We start from the raw sequence: 24,074 nt of genomic DNA on the forward strand, positions 1-24,074 counted from the left end.
CTTGTTCTGCCTGATCTGTGCCGCCTAATTTAAACCATGTGCTTTGCGGGCTGCGAGGAATGTTTCCAACTGAGAATTGTGAAGCCAAGGAGAATTATGGGTCGCCACCAAACTTGAACACATTCTTGTTTTTACGGCAAATGTTTTTTTCTCTCTCTTGCTAAATTCTGCTGAATCCCTTCTGATTTCCCAGGATTTTCAGCAGTTTGAAGGTAAAGTAGAGAGGCTTTTGTTAAAGGGTTCCCAATTACGCAATAATCCCCCGGTATAAAGCTTGTTCCTAGGTAATGTTACATGAACAATTCTATTTTATGTAGGATGCAGCTGGTGTAATTGTTCAGGAAACACAGCCATAAAACAGTGGTTAATAATTTATTTCCCATTGACCAATATGCTGTCCATTATATTTTTATTGTCTTTCACGCTGCCGCTTCCACCCAAATTGTAGGTATAGCCAAAATGGATTTACGATGTTGCTAACTAATACCATACCACTTAAGCCTAGGAAAGAAAGATTACAATAACTCAGGACGGGAGTTAAATTCATAAATATCATTTTAAGTTCAATGCAAAAGTATGGATGGTGGAAATAGGAGTAGTGCTTAGAGGAATTAGGTGTAGTATTAGCCTGATGTGGTTGTATTTGCAGGATAATCTTGAATGAAGCACATGAAGAAAGAAAAAGAAGAGGTGACACTGACAAAGTAGAAGGAAGGAGCTTATGTCTGCTTAGTAAATACTGGACTTTGGATAAGAGGACAAGTCTATTCATCATCACCAGTGGTGCACATAGGAAATTCTGGATAATAGGAATTTGATATTCGAGGCAGTGGGCAACAGTAAGTGTTTTAAAATCATGACCGCGTGTGTGTGTGTGTGTGTGTGTGTGTGTGTGTGTGTGTGTGTGTGTGTGTGTGTGTGTGTGTGTGTGTGTGTGTTAGTGTACGTATGTGTGTGTTAGGCCCCATTTCCAAAAAAAACCATATTCACTCTGTTTTAGAACACAATGTATTGGAACTGATGGCTCATTGCATATCAATGTACTGTTTCCACTAGATCTGGACCTTCCTGTGGTTTTAATACATCTGGACTGTAGATAATAAGTTTATCTATACTATTGTGAATTGTTTGTTCTTGGTATGCCCTTCCTAGAAGCACAGAGTGAAGATGCTGCTTATGTAGAGAGTTGCTGAATCCTGTAAGTAAACCTAGTTTAAGTTATCCTGCCTCCGGGACTACTGAACACAACACCTCCTGTGTGGGAAAAAAAACTGGACAGCTTGCAGCATTCTTCAAACAATGCATACGATATCCCAATGCCGGCCATTGGTATGGCTGCGGAAAACACATGAGCTTCCTCAGGTGCACGTGTGTTGCGTCTAGAAAAAGAGACATGGGACCGTTCTTCACACGGTAGAAACAGAAGCTCAGTGTGTGTGTGTGTGTGTGTGGGTGTGTGTGTGTGTTTTTGTGGTGTGTATGTGTGTGTGACATTCTAGCTGCTAAAAGTGACAATTTACTAAAAGGGATTGCAGTGGTTAGGAGAACTCATGGAGAAGCATGTGATCAGGTTGATCAGCTGATAGATTTGTAAGGCTCTGATTTGCTATCCATGATCATGGGTTAAACCAGGAAGTCATCAGCAGCAAATCAGAAACTTACAAATCTATCAGCTGATCAAGCTGATCACATGCTTCACCAGGAGTTCACTTAAGCAGGGACATCCCTATCTACTAATGCTGTTGAGGGTCTCCTGAATTAAGACTGATGACATGGCTTCCAATGTTAAAGCTCTTACAATGTAAGGAATGTGTAGAGGCAATGAAGATTGATTTCTATGATCCAAGTACAGTGTGTTATGTCATTTGTTTTAGAATTTTCTGCTCAGTTGTCTCATATAGGTTGCACTGGCAGAGTATGACACATGTAACTGTTGCTTCAAGGGCATATGTTTATTTCTTAAAGCATACCTGAAGTGAAAATAAGCTAATGAGATAAAAATTGTACCTATAGTTTAGCTACTAAATAGGACTTTCCTGGAATTCATAATGTTATTTTTATTTAATTAAATAACCTACAGGCTAGATTCACAGTGGGACGTTGCGTTTTGATGCCACGTTAAAGTCGCACCGCAAGCTTACAACGCAACGCACCCAAAAAGTGGCAACGCAGCGTTACCGTCGCATACAGCAGATACAGTAAAAAATACAGGCAATGAAAAGTATGCTTCCAAGTCATTACTGAGCATGTGCAAACAGTCCAACGCAGCTAATAACGTGTATAACGCACTGCATGCAGTACTTTTACTTAACGTGCAGTGTTAGACACCAACGCAACGTGTGCACTGTGAACAGGGCATTGATTTTTCATTGCAGTGAGTTATTCTGCGTTAAATGCTTTTTTAACGCGCGACTTTAACGTCCCACTGTGAACTTGGCCTTAAACTTTGATTGACTTAGGAAAATAATGCCCATTATCAATTTTCTTCAACTCCCATATGGAGTGATCTGGAATTATTGATCTTGTTGTCTGTTTCCTACACTCAGATGTGTTTTTCTAGCCACACAGGCCCATATGCAATAAACTTTTTCTCCTTAGTTTTCTTCTAGGATATATTTTTCATATTCTCTTTAAAATAACTTTAAAGCATTTTACAATTGAAAACATACCTACAAAATGTGACAGGCAGCCTACAGGGCCAATCAAAGTGCAGGAATCTCGTACTTTGAAGCTACTGGACCCGCCGGGATCCGGGCAGGTTCAGTGGAGCATATAATAGCAAATATATCGGCGCCAAGGGACAATGGAACCGCCGCTGAGAAGAACAATGTCCAAAAGTTCAGAAGTCAGGCATACATCAAAGGTCAGCGCAGGTTTAGAAAGTCATTATAAGTAGGGAATGGTAAATTCTTCACCACAATATATCAAATGCTCAGAGGTAGGTATCCGCCAAACATCAAAACTAGAAAAGGCTTACCAGCTCCCAACAACCCACATTATAAGGTTGTAAAATGGCTCAGGTTCAGTGGAGCGCTCGTTAAGTGTAATGAAATGCCCTTTGCACTAAATGAGCACAGCGTAATTTCACTGCACACGCTATGTCTGCATAGCATGCATTATAACACTCTCTGCTCTCATTAAGCTGCACTGCTGTAGAAGCGCAGCTTATTGAATCAAGCCCAGTGGCTTTTTCAGCGCGTCTTATGGTCTGAAGAATACAGTATGGGTTTTTTGACCTGTGGTGCGTCTCAGGTTCACTTTAAGAATTAGAAAGCTTTTTCTAATGCTTCAAGTGTCACTTAAAAACATCAAGGAGGTATATTATAACAATACGTTATAAACTCCAATTTATATGAATGGAGTTAAACCACCAATGTATTTTTTTTTTATCACAAATAATCAGCAGAGACATTGTGCTTTATCCCAACCAAAGAATTTGCTTCATCAGCACCCTCTCAATGTTGGGAAAATAGTTGCATCATAGTTTGCTTATTATAGTATTTATTTTTCTCAAAAACAGCATTATACTACGCATATATATATTTACAACTCCATAAGTTAGCAACACATACCAAACATCTTCATACAGTGGGATGCAAAAGTTTGGGCAACCTTGTTAATTGTCATCATTTTCCTATATAAATCGTTGGTTGTTATGATAAAAAATGTCAGTTAAATATATCATATAGGAGACACACACAGTGATATTTGAGACATGAAATGAAGTTTAATGGATTTACAGAAAGTGTGCAATAATTGTTTAAATAAAATTAGGCTGGTGCATAAATTTGGGCACCACAAAAAATAAATGAAATCAATATTTAGTAGATCCTCCTTTTGCAGAAATTACAGCCTCTAAACGCTTCCTGTAGGTTCCAATGAGAGTCTGGATTCTGGTTGAAGGTATTTTGGACAATTCCTCTTTACAAAACATCTCTAGTTCATTCAGGTTTGATGGCTTCCGAGCATGGACAGCTCTCTTTATCTCTCACCACAGATTTTCAATTGTATTCAGGTCTGGGGACTGAGATGGCCATTCCAGAACGTTGTACTTGTTCCTCTGAATGAATGCCTTAGTGGATTTTGAGCAGTGTTTAGGGGCATTATCTTGTTGAAAGATTCAGGCCCGGCGCAGCTTCAGCTTTGTCACTGATTCCTGAACATTGGTCTCTGAATCTGTTGATACTGAGTGGAATCCATGCGTCCCTCAACTTTGACAAGATTCCCAGTCCCTGCAATGGCCACACAGCCCCACAGCATGATGAAACCACCACCATATTTTACTGTAGATAGCAAGTGTTTTTCTTGTAATGCTGTGTTTTTTTTCTCCATGCATAACGCCCCTTGTTATGCCCAAATAACTCAATTTTAGTTTCATCAGTCTGCAGCACCTTATTCCAAAATGAAGCTGGCTTGTCCAAATGTGCTTTAGCATACCTCAAGCAGCTGTGTTTGTGCTGTGGGTGGAGAAAAGGCTTCCTCTGCATCACTCTCGCATACAGCATCTCCTTGTGTAAAGTGTGCCAAATGGTTGAACAATGCACAGAGACTCCATCAGCAGCAAAATGATGTTGTAGGTCTTTGGTGCTAGTCTTTGGGTTGACTCTGACTGTTCTCACCATTCGTAACATCTGTTTATCCGAGATTTTTGTGGGCCTGCCACTTCGAGCCTTAACTTCAACTGAACCTGTGGTCTTCCATTTCCTCAATATGTTCCTAACTGTGGAAACAGACAGCTGAAATCTCTGAGAAAGCTTTTTGCATCCTTCCCCTAAACAATGATGGTGAATAATCTTTGTCTTCAGGTCATTTGAGAGTTGTTTTGAGACCATGATGCTACTCTTCAGAGAAAATTAAAAGAAGAGGGAAACTTACAATTGACCCCCCTTAAATACTTTTTCTCATAAATGGATTCACCTGCGTATGTAGGTCAGGGGTCACTGAGTTTACCAAGTCAATTTGAGCTCCAATAATTTGGTTAAAAGGTTTTGGAATCAATAAAATGACAAATTTATGCACCTGCCTATTTTTCTGCACCTGCCTAATTTTATTTAAACAATTATTGCACACTTTCTGTAAATCCAATAAACATCATTTCACTTTTCAAATATCAGTGTGTGTCTCCTATATGATATATTTAAAATCACACGATTGGTTCGCACTATGGCCAGGGGCCCCGGACCTCTCTCACTGGCCGGGGCCCCAAGGCCAACATGCGATACCTGGAGGGGAGTGCAGGTGGGCCTAGACCTCTCACACCCAGGCTCTGGATCTCTCACATCCAGAAAACCCACCAACACTGCCTCCATACTGAATGCTAAATTCAACACACACAAGCAATAGAACACAGCAGTACATGCATCCAGCTACATTTAAAGTGGTCAGCAGGTGCTCGTTAGCCAATCAGGATGCACTATCATACACCCTTTACCTGCCACACCACATCTAGCAGCCATTAGCATTCAGGTGGGAGGCTTCAGTTGGACGCCATCGCAAGATTGCGTCGCTAGCAGGACCTTCACGTGCAGGCATCCCTCCCACAGGGGTCCCTCCCTAACCGCTCACCTGTCCGCCATGTCCTAGAGCTGAAAGAAAACGTTTAAAAACACACGATTGGTTCGCACTATGGCCATGGGCCCCGGACCTCTCTCACTGGCCGGCGGCGGCGCCCCAAGGCCAACATGCAATACCTGGAGGGGAGTGCAGGTGGGCCTGGACCTCTCACATCCAGAAAACCCACCAACACTGCCTCCATACTGAATGCTAAATTCAACACACACAAGCAATAGAACACAGCAGTACATGCATCCAGCTACATTTAAAGTGGTCAGCAGGTGCTCGTCAGCCAATCAGGATGCACTATCATACACCCTTTACCTGCCATACCACATCTAGCAGCCATTAGCATTCAGGTGGGAGGCTTCAGTTGGATGCCATCGCAAGATTGCGTCGCTAGCAGGCATCCCTCCCACAGGGGTCCCTCCCTAACCGATCACCTGTCCGCCATGTCCTAGAGCTGAAATATTTAACTGACATTTTTTATCGTATCAACCAACGATTTATACAGGAAAATCATGAAGATTAACAAGGTTGTCCAAACTTTTGCATACTACACTACTCAGGTTCTACCCGACCCTATAACTTTCACCACCCTCTCCCACCACCCCCCATCCCTCATCCTCTCCAAACCCCCCATCAAGTTCGTAGATTAAATTGTAAATGCCACTAACTGGAGATATCTTTCCATAACTGTTTCAAAGCAACTCACTTAATAGAGCCATTCATCTCTTTCTCCTCCTCAACTTTCCTTTCCCACACTCATCATTCAGAAAGGACGAAAACTCTGCTCTCCAATCTCTAATAGAACAAGATTTAGGATCTTTCTACTGTAAAATAATACGTTTTCTAGCCAGACTCACTCTCATGTCCACTAATGACCATTAAACCTCACAAAGTCCTGCAACTTCCACATCTACAAGATCCGCCCTTTCCTTACCTCTGTCACCACCAAACTCCTCATCCATGCATTCATAATTTCCTGCCTTGACTATTGCCCTCTATGCAGTATTCAACAAGTAAAAAAGCTGGCACATTTAAAATTAATCTTTCTTGGTTCCAAGTAAAAAATATGGCCAACGTTTCAGAGCCACGTAGGACCCCTTTATCAAGGCAATATTTGCTCGGAGGCAAAGATCTGCTGCTGATCCCAGACAATACACATTGCTGTCAGCGAGTGTTACAGGAGCCAGACTCCCACTTCCTATGCAGGAACTTTTGCACAGCATTAGACAGATCTTTGCCTCCACGCAAATATTGCCTCGATAAAGGGGTTTTACGTGGCTCCGAAACGTTGGCCATATTTTTTACATGGAACAATAAAGATTAATTTTGGATGTGCAAGCTTTTTTCCTTGTTGTATTTAGATCTGTGGCTGAAGATAGGACTTAAAGTGGACCTGAACTCTAGTACAGAACAGAAGGAAAACATATAGAAATGCACCCAGTATGTATTTAGAGCGTTTAGCCTGTCTAATTACCCATCATCTGTGACTAAGCACAAGCTGTAATTTGATCCATCAGCTGACAGCCACGTCAGAGACCTTATTGGTAAACACAGGATGTTAACAATATGTCTGCTTCCATTAAATCAGGAAGTAGAAACACTGCAGATTTATTGCAGGATTTGTATCAGCTGTAACAAGGAAACGTTCTTCTTTAAAGGTTATTATGTTGTTGCGTATCTCATAGAGCAGAGTGGAAGTTCTGAGTTTAGGTCCGCTTTAAAAAAGGCAGGTATGCGTCACTATGTCTGCTTTGATTTGACAGACCCTGCGCCTTTAAATCTAAAAGCACAGCTGAGATGCTTCAATTTCTGCCACTGAATCAGTATAATTGGGAATGTCATGCACAAGATTGTGAACTGCATATGACCTTCGGCTGCTGAGGTAAAAGAGTGGGGAGGTGGCATAGCTACACCGACATGCTTTATACGTTCTGTGCCAGCTTCAAGAGATGATTCATTCCTTGCCCTGGTGGCTGGCAGACAGGCCGGCATACTCCATAAATTACGTGATGTGCTGCAGCTCAGGCTTCTAGTATTCATTGTCGCCAGTATTAATGAACAGAGTTTTGCTTAAACACAGTGACTAGGCAAATTGCCTTCAAAGTGTATCGGAATTTATACATTCTTAATTATATGAATTTACTGGTTTCCAGAGCGGGCATGGTAGTCATCAGGAGCATTATTACAGGCGACTATAACTTCTTTACAGCTTGGATTAATTAATTGGAGAAGGACCATAAACATGTCTCCCCTTTTAAAACAAAAAACTTTGACGCGGTAGGAAATGTTTATGTTCATCTGTTTTCCTTGTAATGCAATGTAACTGGATATTATCATGCGGTCATGTACTGTTGATGCTATCTGCAGCGAGATGTCACGCTATAGAGCTGGAAGGGGAAACGCTGAGGGGCACTGCAGTTATTTACTGCTGGGATAATACAGGCATGCAATACAGCAGAATTTCCCAACTTATAGTATGCCTCCTTCTAGGGTTACTTCTGGCAATTCAAGAGGTCCCTCTGACAGCTTCAAGGGGTACCATGACAGGTGGACACTTAGGGAAACACTATGTTGGACCCTACCCAGAACAGTTTGGATTGAGTGTTGTATTCTTTAGCCATAAATGTGGTGCTAACAAAAATGTACTCACGTTTAGCACTCACTGAACTCCAAACACATGTATGGATAGTTTAATGGTCCATGTCAGTAATTTATGCAATCATTATCTCATTATTTTAGTAAGCACCTTAAAGAGGGATTATACTCCCAAAACTAAAATTTCAGTAATTACTCTAAGTTACATAAAATAACATTTGAAAGCATTCCCAATCATTCTCTGTGTGTAAAAACATTTATGTTCATTGCAGAGATAACAGGTCCCAAACATGGCCTAGATTTCAATTACCAAGGTCTGGAAGAGGTTGGAGAAATAAACCCTGACTGTTCATTGGAAAACGCAATGCTGAAGCTGAAATACCTTGGACACATAATGAGAGGGCAGGATTCATTGGAGAAGACCCTGGTGCTGGAAAAAAAATCAAGTGTGAAAGAGGAGGGAGCAGCAGAGAATGAGAAAGCTACATTGTATCATTAAAGAAACAAACATGAGCTTGGACAAGGTTCGAGAGGGAGCAGAGCACAGGTGTTGAACTCCAGCCCTGGAGGGCCTGATCCATGCCAGTGTTTAGGATGGACTGAGAAAGAGAGGATAATGTGTTCTAACTGATGGACAGCACCTTTCCTGAATCAGACCCATCAATTAATTTGAGCTGTTTAAAAAATGTGTGAGGACCTCGGCCCTCGAAGGACCGGTTTGACATCCCTGTAGTAGAGGATAGAGGGACTGGCATGCTGTGGTCCATGGGGTCGCAAGGAGTCAGACAGGACTGCATAGCAACTGAACAACAAAAAATATCCATCTGTAATTATGCATACTGAGAGTAAAACATTAAGTCATTTAATCTATGATTTGTTGAAGTGTTAGGAATGTTTTCATTAGTTCAGAATCAGAACTTGGGCGGAAGACTGCTGGCTCCTGGTCTTAGGTAACCGCATACACATCACATACCTTTAGTGATTGGAAAATAGAACTGACAAAAATAGGGGTAACGCTCTTAGCAGGAGTGAGAGATGGCAGCCTGGTGGTGAAGTTAAGGCCTTGCTTACTCTATTTATAGAGAAAGAGGTGTGTGGTGTAGTGTAAGTGTGTTAATGGGCTGTGCTGATGTATCCATTAGTAACCCTGCTTGGTTGTTGTTGTTTAACCTCCCTGGCGTTCTGATTCTGCGCAGCCGCACGGCCGTGTGTGGTTTTTTAAACCTTATTTTTTTTTAAATCATGTAGCTAGCTTATCGCTAGCTACATGATACCCCCCTCTCTGCCGATTCCCGCCCACCCTTCCGATCGCCGCCGGCGATCATGCCCATCAGGAAATCCCGTTCTGAACGGGATTTCCTTCAGGGCTTCCCCATCGCCATGGCGACGAACGGAATGACGTCATCGACGTCATGACGTCATAGGGAGTCCCGATCCACCCCTCAGCGCTGCCTGGCACTGATTGGCCAGGCTGCGCACGGGGTCTCGGGGGAGGGCCCTATTACGCGGCGGTAGTGGCGGATCAGCACCGAGCGGCGGCGATCGGAGAAACACGCAGCTAGCAAAGTGCTGGCTGCATGTTTCAAAAAAAAAATTATTCAAATCAGCCCACCAAGGCCTGAGCGGTGCCCTCCGGCGTCACTGGACGAGCTGGGCTCGTCCAGAACGCTAGGGAGGTTAAACCATTTTAAATTAGAACTCAAGTTGATTTAGTTTTCACAGTGAGCAAGCTGATATTACTTTAGAATTCACATAGGAGGGTCATGTGTCAATGTACAGTATGTCTGTATTAGTCTATAACTATCAATGTATATCAGTGTCCATCAACCTTTTCCCATTTGGTGCAACACAATCCACAATCAGTGTCTGTCAGCACCTATCTATGTACACTATGTCCATCGCAGTCTGTTTGTCAATATCATTATTATTACTATTATTAATAATACTATCAATATTAACCAATACAGGGGTAGCATCTCCCATGGCTCTAGAATCAGGTTTGCATAGAACAATGCTCGCCATCAAACAGAAAAAGAAAAAAAGACAAAGATTCTAGAAAGTCATTGTCCAATATTGTGTGAATTGTTCCTATAGCAACAGACGGATGTCACGTAGTTTGTTTTGTTGCTATTGTCTTCTTCGTAGACAAACTATCATGTTAATTGCTGGCGGAGGATACTGGGGCTATAAGTGACCTTGGAATGCAATTAAGTGCAATGCAAAATAGGAAGAAAGAGTAATTGAATGGAACTTTGTACAAAGTCAACATAAAGTCATAAAATGCTAATCAGGGCTAGAGTGAGACTTATCTCATATTAAATAACAGCTCCACTATCGGAATGTTTGGAATTATTACAAAGCCGCATACGAGTTGTGCTCAGATTAGTGATGTGCGCGAGTTCATTGCTTGATCCTGATATTGAACCGCGGTCCTTGCTCCCGGGATGAGATGCAATTTCCCCCCCACCTTCCTTTTATTAACATATCACAAACGTTAAAGAAAGCCAAAGAAAGGTTTAAAGTTCAACGAGAAATTGAAAGTAATTTTCAACCTATGGAGGATTTATATTTATTTAAAAGGTCATCTAGCATTTTCAGATGTAGCTGATCTATTTCAAATAATGATTAGCATTATGGTTATTGCGCACATAAGTCTTCTTGATTGATTTTTCAGATTGAGTGGCAATAGAAGTGTATGCTGTGTATTATGGATGGGCTTCAGCAAGCAGTCATACTGCACAGTGTTAAATAGCTATTTTGTTGCAGCGGACTAAATCCATTTCTTAAAGTTATTCCATCATGATGATTTACTTTAGTTAAGAAGTCTGCAGCAGTGCATTAAAGGGAACCTTAACTGAGAGGGATATGGCTGTTTCCTTTTAAACAATACCAGCTGCCTGGCAGTCCTGCTGATCTCTTTGGCTGCAGTAGTGGTTGAATCACAGTCTAATCCAGTCTGACTTCAGTCAGAGCAACTAATCTGCATGCTTGTTCAGGGGCTGTGACTAAAAGTATTAGAGACACAGGATCAGCAGGAGTAACTAGTAACAGCAGGCAACTAGTATTATTTTAAAAGGAAAAATCCATATCCTTCTCAGTTTAGGTTCCCTTTAAATGTGTAGGCAAAAGGTAGCTCAATGCATGGTAAATCTAATCCTACTGTGGGACTGGATCCGATCCCAAAGCAACTTCAAGTGTCAGTGTACTGCCACTTTAAGAGGTACCATAATGACATATTGTAGAATGTAATAAAATATTCAGACTACCCATTTTTACCTTTACATTAGGCTGGTTTCCATGTCAGAGATGCTTCTAATATTTATATATTAATGGTATTGAACCCCACCCCTTTCATGATGTTTAGCCATCAACATCTTTACTACTGGCAAGGTGAAATTTTCCTTTATGGAAGGAGCAATAACATCACATGAACTTCCAGAGTGCACTGCATGACATCATAGCCTTGGTTGAACATCAGTGGACAATATAACGAATATACAGCAACATATAGATATGTGAAGCATTTCTGACGCTTACTCATGTATAAGTCGCCCCCTATGATTCACTTTAAAGGGCAACTGAAGTGAGAAGTATGTGGAGGCTGCCATATTTATTTCCTTTTACGCAATACCAGTTGCCTGGCAGCCCTGCTGGTCTATTTGGCTGCAGCAGTGTCTGAATAACACCAGAAACAAGCATGCAGCTAATCTTGTCAGATCTGACAATAACGTCAAAAACAGCTGATCTGCTGCATGCTTGTTCAGGGTCTATGGCTAAAAGGTATTAGAGGCAGAGGATCAGCAGGACAGCCAGGCAATTGGTATTGTTTAAAATGAAATAAATATGGAAGCCTCCATATCACTCTCACTTCAGTTGTCCTTGAAAGGGGCACTATGGCAAAAAAATGGTAAAATTTTTAAAATATGTGCAAACATATACAAATAAGAAGTACATTTTTTCCAGAGTAAAATGAGCCATAAATGACTTTTCTCCTATGTTGCAGTCACAATAGGTAGTAGAACTCTGACAGAAGCGACAGGTTTTGGACTAGTCCATCTCTTCATAGGGGGATTCTCAGGGATTTATTTAAAAGCACTTAGTGAATGGCAGTTGCTCTGTCCAACTGCCAAAAAACGGTGTAGCGAGCAGGGAAGCTGGACAGCATCATTGTTTAAATCCTTTTTAGGGAATATCTTTATAAAGAATAAAAGCCTTGCTGAGAATCCCCTATGAAGAGATGGTCTAGTCCAAAACCTGTCACTTCTGTCAGATTTCTGATACCTACTGTAAGTGATAGCAACATAGGAGAAAAGTAATTTATGGCTCATTTTACTCTGGAAAAACATACTTCTTATTTGTCTATCTATGTTTGCACATATTTTACATTTTACAATTTTTTGCCATAGTGCCCCTTTAACAAATCAAACCTACTTTTCTAGACTTTGAGCATATTTTGAGTATATACAGTAATTGCAACAACTACTATAATTTGGTGGGTACTTTTCTAGAAGACACTGTGAAGCTCTGCCGTTGTTCTATACATGTGCAGCTGCGCCCACTGCCCTCTCCTAATTACACCTGAAATGTCTAATGCATAGATCAATACCTGCCTTGGAGGTATGCTGCTTCCAATGTATTTAAAGCAGATACCCCCTTTAGCTATTGTCTGCTTGGGTCATCATTCGGATCTAAACATGATTATTTATTACACTACTCTACAATCTGTACATTAAGCAGCCCCATCATATATCTGTTCAATTTTCCAAGGTCTCTGTCACTTTTCCTTGCTACGCTGTCTCCAAGCTGTCTGGCCTTCACTGGTGTTACTACAGAGCTGCTGTTTTAACCTCCTGTGCAGATTTCACACTGAACTATTAGTAATGAATATGTCAGACTAACCCACATCCTCTAGCTCCATCCTTATGACTTACAACTACATTCCTGGACCAAAGCTTAGTGTCTTGCTACACTGTCCAGGATTGTGTTTCCTGACATTCCACACTTACTTAACCAAAAAAAAAAAAAAAATCCACACTGACCTAAAATTACACTTAAAGTGAACCTCCAGAGTAAAAATCGACTCAGCAGCACTGAAAAGGCCTGGTGTTTCTTTAACAGTTTCACAGCATCAGAACGTTGTTTCTCTTATACAAGCCTCATTTTTAGCTGCACAGAAGCTGTGCAAAGCATGATGGGATTTCTGATTATGTTGTTCTTGTTCTGCTGTTTTGGTGCAAATTTTTTTTTTTTAACATTTTGAATTTGACATTTGAAGCCTAGTGCGTGCAGCTGGGAGGGGTTATCAGGACACTGGACAGTTGGAACCGTGTCTCATGCTCCCTGTCACCTTCTTTCAACCAAAAAGATGGCTGCCCCCATGACCAAGATGGCAGCCCCCATGAATCACAAACATTTGCCTGTTCTTTTAAAACAGGGTGGGTAAAAGATTATAATACCTATCTATTCTAATTAACATAACTAATGTAACTTAATGACAGTATGTTTGTTTAGGCTGAAGTTCCCCTTTAAAATGATTCTGGCTTTAACAGAAATGTACTTTGTTTTATAATGGCAGTGCCTAATTCCCTTCTTTTCAGCATCAAGCAGATGCAGTGGTTGCCTGTTGACTGCACATACAGCACCCCTCCTTTAGACAGCACCATCTGAATGAAAGGCAAAGCTGTAATCATGTGACCAGATCAACAATTGATGAATACAGTTATGTAGCTGCTTTATCTGAAATAAAATGTGTTGTAATAGAATGGGGGCCTGTAACGGTACATAAAAATGTTTTTCCTGCTTGACTGAACCTATGTTTAACATTTTGCCAATATAATCTAGTGCTGTTTCCTTTAATGCTACAGTGCAGGAAATGAGAGCAGCAGGAGAAGTATTTTTAAAGTGTAACTACATTTGCATAAAAATGATTTACTTTTGTGCGGTTTCTTATTATAATTACAGTGCACCTGCGCTCCCAGATGACATAGGCCAACTAAAGAAAAAAGGTAAGATGCTGTAGAAATATTTGCAATGCATATACTTGTGCTGGAGAGCATTGTTTTTACTTTTACCAGGAAAGAAAAGTTATGCTTTTAAAGTTTTTCTTTTAACCCATGTCTAAAGCGAACAACCCAATTTATTTACACAGAGGAACTAAACGTTAAATGATGACGATAATGGGTATAGGTATACTTACCCGGGGCTTCCTCCAGCCCCATGAGGTGTGTGGGCTCCCTCGCCGCCCTCTCCGGCTGCTCTGTGTTCTTGCAATCCCCCGTACACACCCACAGCTGGGAGCGTTCTGCGCCTGCTCAGTAGTACCATGCAGACGCGGAACGCCCTCAGGGATGGGAGCAGGGGGGCTGTGCATGCACAGAAGTACATGACTGGCTGCGACTGCTCAGATTACTGGGGGGATCACAAGACAATGGAGCGGCTGGAGAGGAGAAACCCCCAGGTAGGTATAAATACTGTATACCCATTATTGTCATCTCAGGGACACTTTACAGAGACTCTTTAACAAAATGTTCAGCCTTACTTCTTGTATCCTATACGTTCCTATACCTGTTCTAATGTGGTCTGGATTACTGCAGCCTTTTCTAGTTGCACTGTCTCTGTAATATATCTAATCTTCTTTTCTTTGTCAAGCTTTGTCGTCCCAGGGAAGAATGGACTGCCTCTGTTGTAATGAATAGAAGTTATGCACGCCCCCTGCAGGCTCTGTGTGCTTTGTTTACTGTGAGCCGCAAATGAGTACAATCATTAAACTACTAATTTGTTGACCTTACAGCAACCCTACCGAGTTCTGATATGACTCAGTTGAGGGCTAAACATTTTTACCACCTAAGAGAAGTAGTGATGGCCATGTCTATTAGAACTCATGGAGAATCATGTGATTTGTTTTATCAGCTGATAGATTTGCTTAGCTCTGATTTGCTGTGATCACATCCTGCTTTAGCACCACTGGTGTAACAATAGCCCCTGCAAGGCCTGCTATCGCAGGGGGCCCGGAGGCTAAAGGGTTTGGCAGTGGCAGCTCCTTGTGTGCGCCCACTCCCACCTCCCGAACTCATTTTCTCACCCCTGCACCTCCGAGACCCTGCAGAGCAGAGGCAGCCGCAGTGCAGCACATACTTTACCTAATACCGGTGGGGCAGTTCCTATTCACTACTCTGTGTAGCCACGCCATGCAGCCTATTAGCTTGCAAATCCCTATCTCATAACATGCAGCCGCAAGCTGATATGCTGCATGTCGCGGCTACAGAGAGTAGTTAAGAGGACCTGTTCTGCTAGAATTAGGTAAAGTATATGCTCCGTTGCAGCTGTCTTTGCTCTGCATGACCGCGGGGGGATAGTTGTTCAGGAGGCCGTGTTTGGGAGGTGGAAGTGGGGATTGAAGAAGAGGTGTTCGGGAAGCTTGTGTTTGGGAGGGAAGACCCGCCTGCTGAATTTTGCTGGGGGCCCAAGCTGTGCAAGTTACACCCCTGATCATGAGCAAATTGGAAACTTACATATCTATCACCTGACCAAACTGATCACATGCTTCTGCAAAAGAATCTCCAACCACAAAGTTACATCTAAGCCTCGCTATGTCACATATCAAAAACTTTATTGGAAAAATTTCACAGCAAGCACAACCTGTATCTAAAGACTCTAATAAAAACACTAAAAACACTTAGAACTTTGGGATTGATCTGGCAGTCCCTGTATTCCATGCACGCTTCACATACATCCATCCATACCATACATCCAGTGAAGAAGCAAACTGATCACATGCTTCTCCATGAGTTCTCCTAGATATGACCATCACTAAAGACAGCCCAAATTTGCTAAATCATATATATTTTCCAGTGTTCTCCAGCTCTAGTAAATAAATTATACCATCTCTGAAACATTGTAGTTCCCATTCTGGGTAGAAACCAGTAACCCTACCAAAATACGGTCTAAGTGGTGGAATTTATATACTGAATTGCTAATTATTTAACTAACATTCTGCACTTACCGTGGCACCTTCAGTTTTGGCAACTAAAAAATTCTAGACACCGTAAAAGCAAAATCTTTGGTTCTATAAGCCCCGCAAAAGCAGCCCATGATAGAGGTTCGCCTTTATCCTCATTCTCATTAGGTATGAGTAAGTATGAGAGGACACACATGTTGATCGGTATAGTAGCACAAGCTCAAGACACCTTGAAAAATGAATTGTTCATTAGACTCAGTTTAAACAAATTGAGTATTGATTGCGAAACATTGTGTCCGTATTAAAAATGTAGCGGCTCACTTGAGTGTAAGCATGGGGGCCGAGTGATGAAGGGATCAGACGGGAGAGGTTGACAGGCAAAGGGAAACAGAGAGACAAAGACGGATGATGACTCTAGTGAGTGAGTGTTGTCTCCCAACCCACAACGCAAGACAAATAATTAAATTATGTAGTCCAAAAAAAAAAAAGAATAAAAAATACAACTGAAGCTTCCCATCTACCAGCATTTACTTATTCAATTATATTAATGGAAGTGAGTTTTACTGCCATATACAGAGAACAAGATATTCAAGCATGTAACATAAGATAAGAAAATTAATTAAAAAATGTTCTGACCTTTATCTCTCTCGAATGGAAAAAGTCAGCCGTGCTAAATCTGAAGGTTCACTAGCCTAAAAAAAATAGATTGATATTTTTCTTTATTATTTTATTTGTTTATTTGTTTAGCTTTAGTTGTACAACATATTTTTTCAACCCGGAAGTTAAAATCCTAACTTTTTTCAGTACTAAACCTGTTGGGACAGTTGGAAAGTGTTATACAGTATTTCGTAAGCATTCATGGTCTTCTATTCTACTATAATGAACAAAAACCAACAAATTGGTAGTTTTGGATTCTTTAATGTTAGAAACTAGGCAAAATAAATAAATAATAATAAATATATATATATATATATATATATATATATATATATATATATATATATATACATACATACATATACATACAAAAGCTAAGTAAAATGCTCATAGTTACAACATAGTTGCATGTAATCAGGCAGGTTTTGTAACTGAACCATTGGTACCAATCAGCACTGTTTTTTTTTTTACTAATTAGGTAATAAATAAAGATGGGTTAAGGTAGCCATACATTGGGCAATTTTACGGAGCACTCGAGAAAAATCGGTGTTGTAACATGTCCGCCCAGTCAATGTTTGGATCGATTTTGTGCCGAAATCGGTCCAAAGGATCAATAGATATGCTGGAAAATCTTGGCCGCAAGTGCTCAACCTCAACAACCAACATAAACAACCAACATACCTGATGGATCTCTGGCCGGTGTCCCCCCACCGTGTTTGTGTGCAGTGTTTTAAAATCGAACCTCTCTGACAGGGCCGCTGCCAGCTGTGTTAGCACTTCCTTTATCAAGAAAGTGTCACTTAACACTAGATAAATGGATGCCATCGGAAATGTCACTAATAGTACAAACATTACTCAGTGTGCTCAGTGTTGCAACCAGTGTTTGGTAAAGTTACCACTGTCTCACAAGCAATAGCAATGTATTAAACCTTCTCAGGTCAAAAGTAAGCTGTACAAAGTAGTGCTCCAAAGGTTAAGGTTGAGAGAGAGGTGGATCCTCGTCTACGAGTCAGAAATTTAGGTCCAACTCATCAACAAGTCAACCCCCATCTGTGAGAACTAGCGGGACCGCCGCCACCGCGCTGGGCAGCATGGCGGCGGTCTCCGCTTCCCAGCCGGCTGACTCCGTCACTCGTGCGGAGCAGCCGGCACACTCTGCGAGAGACACCGCCGCCGCGACTGGCGACATGGCGGCGGGTCTCGCATGGCGGCAGGCGGAATTCTCTCTGCAAGCGGACGCGGACCCGCGGCCTGGCCTCTCCACTTCTCAGAGGCAAAGGGTCGCACATGCGCGCGCTAGGAGGCAGGACTTTTACCTCCTACATAGGAGGCTCAGCTGACTCACTAGTCAGCTGACCTCAGGAGGTGTCCTGATTGATTGGGGCTCTGGGGCGGCGCTGAGTAGCTCTCTAGCTACAAATACAACTTGCCTGTCAGTAGCAAGTTGTCTGCTGTCGTGAATACACTGTTGTGTTAGCGCTCAGACCTTAGTGCAGTGCCCTGGTGTTGATACTAAGGATTTCACACCTTAGCTTAGGAATATTATTGTATATTGATCTGTGTTTTGACTCTGGCTATCCCTGACTACTCTATCGCTTGCTGATCTTGTACCTTTGCCTATCTGATCCTTGTTGCCGACCTCTGCCCGTTTACCGATTACTCTTCTGTCTTCTGCTGCTGTACTGTTGCCGTCATCTCTGTTGCCGAACCCTTGCCTGTCTGACCCTTCTCCCTTCAGTGGAACGTCTCCCACTGAGGGTTATCTCTGAGGCTTGCCTCTCCGAGACGCCTGCCTCTAGCAGACGATTACTGCTAGGGGTCGAGATTCCTCACTCAGCCTGGTTAGAGAATATCACTCACGGGGTTCCCATTCAGAGGTAACCACACCTCTGAGGAATTACCGGGAGGTGGATATTTATTGAAACATTTAATTTATATATACCATATATATTCAACGATAAGTCTAGAAATGTAGGTCTGACTCACAAAATAAAAGGATGGTGTCATGATATATGTTAGCACACAGAGAGAATCTGATTATTGGTGATCTGCAGTATCACCAGGAATGCAGATATATACCCGATTATTGGTGATCTGCAGAATCACCGATAATACAGATATATTGCTAACCTCTGGGCAGGACAGCAAAAGTAACACAATAAAGACAGTAAAATAACAGAAGTGATAAATAACATAAATATTACATTCAATAATAGAGTTGGTGTCTAGAAACAGTAGTAGATAGAACCCTGCACTTGCAAACTTACAATCTAAATAATAATGGAGCAAAAAGAAATAAGGCAGTGAGTAAGCTGTACAGTATATTTTTAGGCTATGAGTTTACCCTGGCCGAGATCCTCTAATCATTTGTCCCAAAGTATCTCTCCTTTAAAGAGACTCTGTAGCGAGTCCAAATTCTCTTTTTTAACTTGTATTCATTTTAAAGAGAACCAGAGACAATCTAAAGAAAAGATTTTATACATACCTGGGGCTTCCTCCAGCCCCATACGCACGGATCGCTCCCACGCCGCCGTCCACCGCTGCCTGCAACTAGGAGAACTGGCTCCCTGCTCTTCCGTCAGTTGGAGCCAGTCTAGCGTAGAAGAAGTGCGCTCTTTGCGTATCTCTCCAGCAGCCGGTGGAGAGATACGTAGAGGGCGCACTTCTCCTGCGTAGCCTGGCTCCGATGATGTCAGTGACGGGACTCGGTTCTCGTAGTTGCAGGCAGCGGTAGATGGCGGCGTGGGAGCGATCCGTGCGTATGGGGCTGGAGGAAGCCCCAGGTATGTATAAAATCTTTTCTTTAGGATTGCCTCTGGTTTCCTTTAAAGGGAACCTAAACTGAGACGGATATGGATTTTTCCTTTTAAAATAATACCAGTTGCCTGACTCTCCTGCTGATCCTGTGTCTCTAATACTTTTTGCCACAGCCCCTGAACAAGCGTACAGATCCCTCTCAGTTTAGGTTCCCTTTAAGCACCATAAGCCCTGCTAAACCGCCGCTAAGCCACGGAAAAATGAAGCATTTATACCCCCCAAATCCCCTCTGCAAAATCCACTACTTTCTTGGTTGTGGATTTTGCTGTTCATGGAGGCAGAGCTTTAAGCTGCAGCTCTGCCTCCATGCGCGTCAATCTGCCGGCGGATCTCCGCCTCTCCCCCACCTCTCTCAGTGAAGGAAGACTGAGAGGGGCGGGGAGAGGGGGCAATCAGCGGGGATTGACGCGCGAAGAGGCAGAGCTACAGCCCTAAGCTGTGCCTCAAGCAGGAAGTGCTCCCCGACACAGGAGAGGGGATTTGGGGGGTATAAACCCCTCATTTTCCCACGGGATAGCGGCGGTTTAGCAGGGATTATGGTGCTTAAAATGAATACAAGGTAAAAAAGAATTTAGACTCGCTTTAGAGTCTCTTTAACTCTTTCCTGCTCTGATTTGTATAATTTTTAAGGACGCTACAAGCAGTTTTTTTTCCATATTTAAAGTATTTTGTTACTTGGAAGGTCTTAAAAAACTTTCATAAAATAAAATTAGAAGATGATAAGGAGAAATAACATATACTTTTAGTAGTAGTACACTGCTATACACCTATGCTTGCTATACACCAGCGGTTCTGGATGTAAGCCTGGCTTCAGCCAGAAAGATAATTTGCATATTCAGTAGTGATACATTGTGGCTAACCACAGTTGATTACTTAAAGGACATTCAAGGTGAAAATGTACTGTTAAGAAACACAATTGTATCTATCCTTCTCCTAAAAATGACTTCTTTAGCTATCCTACAATTTTTATTTTATATTTAGATCTAGTTTTTAGGTTTTTACTGTTTCATTGTCTCTGCTCAATGACACCTTCATTGAAGTATGCTAAAGCTAAAATCTATGAATTATTGACCTTTTTTATCTCTTTCCTGCTCTCAGAAGCCATTTACTGACAGGAAAGTATATTATGGCTCCAATTACTTATCAGTGAGGGTTATGCTATAGTCTGACCCAGTCCGACACGGTCCCGACCCAGACAGAAACTGTCACTTGCATACCTGATGTTTAACTCTTTCAGGCAGAAAAAGAAAAAAAAGGAACACAGCATAGTTATTTGTGTGCTAGGCACTGTGCATACACCATATCAATCCATGCCTTGCACTGATGAGGACCAACAGTCTGAAACAGGCTGTCTGCATATTGGGTTGATGTTGCTCTGTAAAGTTTATAAACTATAGGCTTGCTATACACCAGAGGTTGTGGATGTAAGCCTGACCTGCTAGTTGTCAGTTGTTGTCAGCTACATGAGGACAATGGATTTTGCAGGCCATGAGTTAGAATGTCATGAGTTAGAAAAAATACAAAACCTTCGGTATTACTTATGTTCTCAGTATGCAAGATATTGGATGTCATGAAGCATTTTTTAGTTGTTTATTTACATAGGATGCTGCCGTGAGGCCTGATACCGTGAATTGTTTGAAGTCACGTTTGCACCTTTATTATTACTTCCAAAATTGATAAAAATCTGTGTGGATTAAAACAACTAGATTTCTACTACTTTGTTACTGCTTGGCATATACATTTGCATTCATAGGTTTCTATAAAACTGCAGAAGAATAATTTTGTAGAATAAAAAAACAATCCACCATTCTCCCCTCGTGCCACACCAATGCTGTCTCCTGGCAGGATACGGCAAGCTGAAAATATGACAGTAAAAATCACCAGTGTGAAATTATCGCAGGAATATTTGGTATGCTTTGAAGTTTTGGAATCCGTTTCATTGCTAGAAGGTTCATGTCCTGGAAAATCAATGCATTTTACAATCTCTGTCCTTCCTAATCTTTTTAGAGCACAGAAGTCGGCTGAAGTTTGCAAAATAAGCCACAGGCACTGAAAGAAATAATGGTGAGTTTATTCTGAAACTTAGGATGTTGTAGGCTATTATTGTGTAGGAATACTACATTCCATCAAAGAAAGCAAGCGGAGAACTTCAGGTATATATACACTTCATAGCCCAAAGTACCATATATACTCGCATGTATAAGCCGGCCCGCGTAAAAGCCGAGGTACCCACTTTTCCCTAAGAAAACAGGAAAAAGGGATTGACTCATGTATAAACCCCCTCCCCAGTATAGGCCCTTCCACAGAAGCCAGATGTGCCCCCCAGTACAAGTCAGCTCCCCTCCCTATGGCCAGATGTGCCCCAAGGATGATACAGCTGTGTCTCAAGATGCCACGCAGGAAGAATTCCCGATCATCGCACCGCTGAAAAGTTGCTGGCATGCTCTGCTCCACAAGCCAGGGGACACAGGTAGTCTTGAGCAGCGCACTCTGCACACCATGTTGCAGGGGATTGGGGGCACAGAAACAGGGAGCCAGATGGCAAGAGCAGGATTACTAGTGCATGATCCTTACACTCCAATGCCAGTAACAAAGCCTACTTCACCATCCGTTCTGCTCCACTGACTCGCATATAAGCGGGGGGGGGGGGGGGGGGGGGTGTTACTTTTCAGCACATTTTTTGTGTTGAAAAAGTAGGCATATACGCGAGTGTATACAGTATGTGTAAATCCCTCTGATAAATGGATATGACGGTTTCAGCCATGGACATTAATGAAAGTGCCTACACCTACAAATTAGAAGCCACCCAATAAACCTTTGATGAGGCTACCCCACCCCCTTTGACTAATCCCCCATACCGTATAGCCATGATAATTAGGTTTTCACACAGTGGCATAGCTAAGGAGCTGTGGGCCCCGATGCAAGTCTTACAATGGGGCCCCTCAAGCACTCTATACATAACAATTGATACGGCGCACCAAAACCTGCCAATGGTAACTACAATGTCAGAGGAGCAAGAAGGGGATGGGGAACAGCTTGTTAATGATTATTACTATTCAAAGCTATCTATAGAAGTGATTATTATGAGCACAGGACCAATAGAGAGCTAATACTGTAGTTGAGGGAGGGCCCTTCGGGGCCCCTCTGGCCCAAGGGCCCCGATGCGGTCGCTACCGCTGCACCCCCTATTGCTACGCCCCTATTTTCACATTCTCTTTAAAATGTTGATGTATATGTTCTTAACCCTTTAGCAGCCAAATAAAGTAACATTATTTTGTTTGGCTGCAGGGCTGAATTTTTCCTGCCACTGGGGATGTGTGCTAGCAGGGTAGGCAGAGCTGGCGGCAGGGAACTTTCATACTTACCTGCCCGGACGGCTGGATCAGCTTCTTCTTCCTCCACCACGGTGGGGATGTAACCCTGACATGTTTTCTCGGTTCCGATCACTTGATACCAAGTCAGTGTTACAGCTCCACCCAGTGGTGGAAGAGAGGTGATGGAAGAGTCTCTGCCATCTCTTCCATCACTCCTCTTCCACCACCAGGTGGTGCTGTAATGCTGACACAGTCTCCTGGATTCCGATCACATGACATATTATGTAATCATTATGTCATCGGGACCCAGAAGACATGTTCAGAGCTGCGGGTTGAGGCAGAGAACTATAACTGCTCCCTGCCACCCATTCATTTGGCTGCACTAGAGGTTTAGAATGCACAGCAGCTTTCAAACAAAAATGTTGTTTGAAGCTGCTAATGGGTTAAAGGACCACTGTCACCAAAAAAAGGTAAAATTTCAAATACATGTAAACACATACATATGAGGTGTTGGTTTCTCCCAGAGTGGAATGCACTCTAAATTACATTTTCCTATGTCACTGTCACTTACAGTAGGTAGTAAAAATCTGACATATCTTATGGGTCTAATGCTGGGAATACACGGCTCGATTCTGAGCCATTTAGATGGCTCGATAGATAATTCGATTCCGCATAGAAGACAATGGAAAAAGATAAGAGAATCGCCTGCGGAATCGAGCGGGGAATCGATCGGGCGGGAGAATCGAGCGGCAAAATCGAGCCGTGTATGCCCATTAGACTAGTCCATCTCCTTATGGGGGATTCTCAGTGCTTCCTTTATTCTTTACAAAAGCACTGCCTGGAAAGGATCTCTACAAAGATGCCGGTCAGCGTCCCAACTCATTTATACACTATTAAACCATTTGGGCTGAGTAACTAGTACAGATGTTGAAAAGCGGACAGAATCAAACACAAGCGGGTTACTGTTCTCAGGCCTTAAAAGACCATCGCAGAAAAAAAAATAGAATTGAAGATTCATACATACAAAATTGTGATTTGATCTAGAATGAATCGAATTTACTTCAAAAACAATTCTATGTTGCCTTCACTTACAGTAGGTAGTTAAAATCTGACACACCTGACAGGCTTTGGACTAGACCATGTCCTCATAATGGATTCTCTTACTGAATGGC

At 42.1% G+C, this 24,074-nt stretch overlaps 1 long non-coding RNA gene across 1 annotated transcript in view; it reads left to right on the forward strand.

Moving 5' to 3' along the window:
- LOC137525805 (uncharacterized) overlaps positions 1-8,944 on the forward strand; it is a 113,477-nt gene extending 104,533 nt beyond the window's left edge. Inside the window, exons 3-4 of the long non-coding RNA XR_011023018.1 lie at positions 650-839; positions 8,430-8,944. This is a non-coding gene — a long non-coding RNA (uncharacterized lncRNA). The remainder of the gene's footprint in view (positions 1-649; positions 840-8,429) is intronic.
- Positions 8,945-24,074: the final 15,130 nt, after the last annotated feature.

Source organism: Hyperolius riggenbachi, chromosome 7, assembly GCF_040937935.1.
Source record: "Hyperolius riggenbachi isolate aHypRig1 chromosome 7, aHypRig1.pri, whole genome shotgun sequence".
NCBI classification, from domain to species: Eukaryota; Metazoa; Chordata; class Amphibia; order Anura; family Hyperoliidae; genus Hyperolius; species Hyperolius riggenbachi.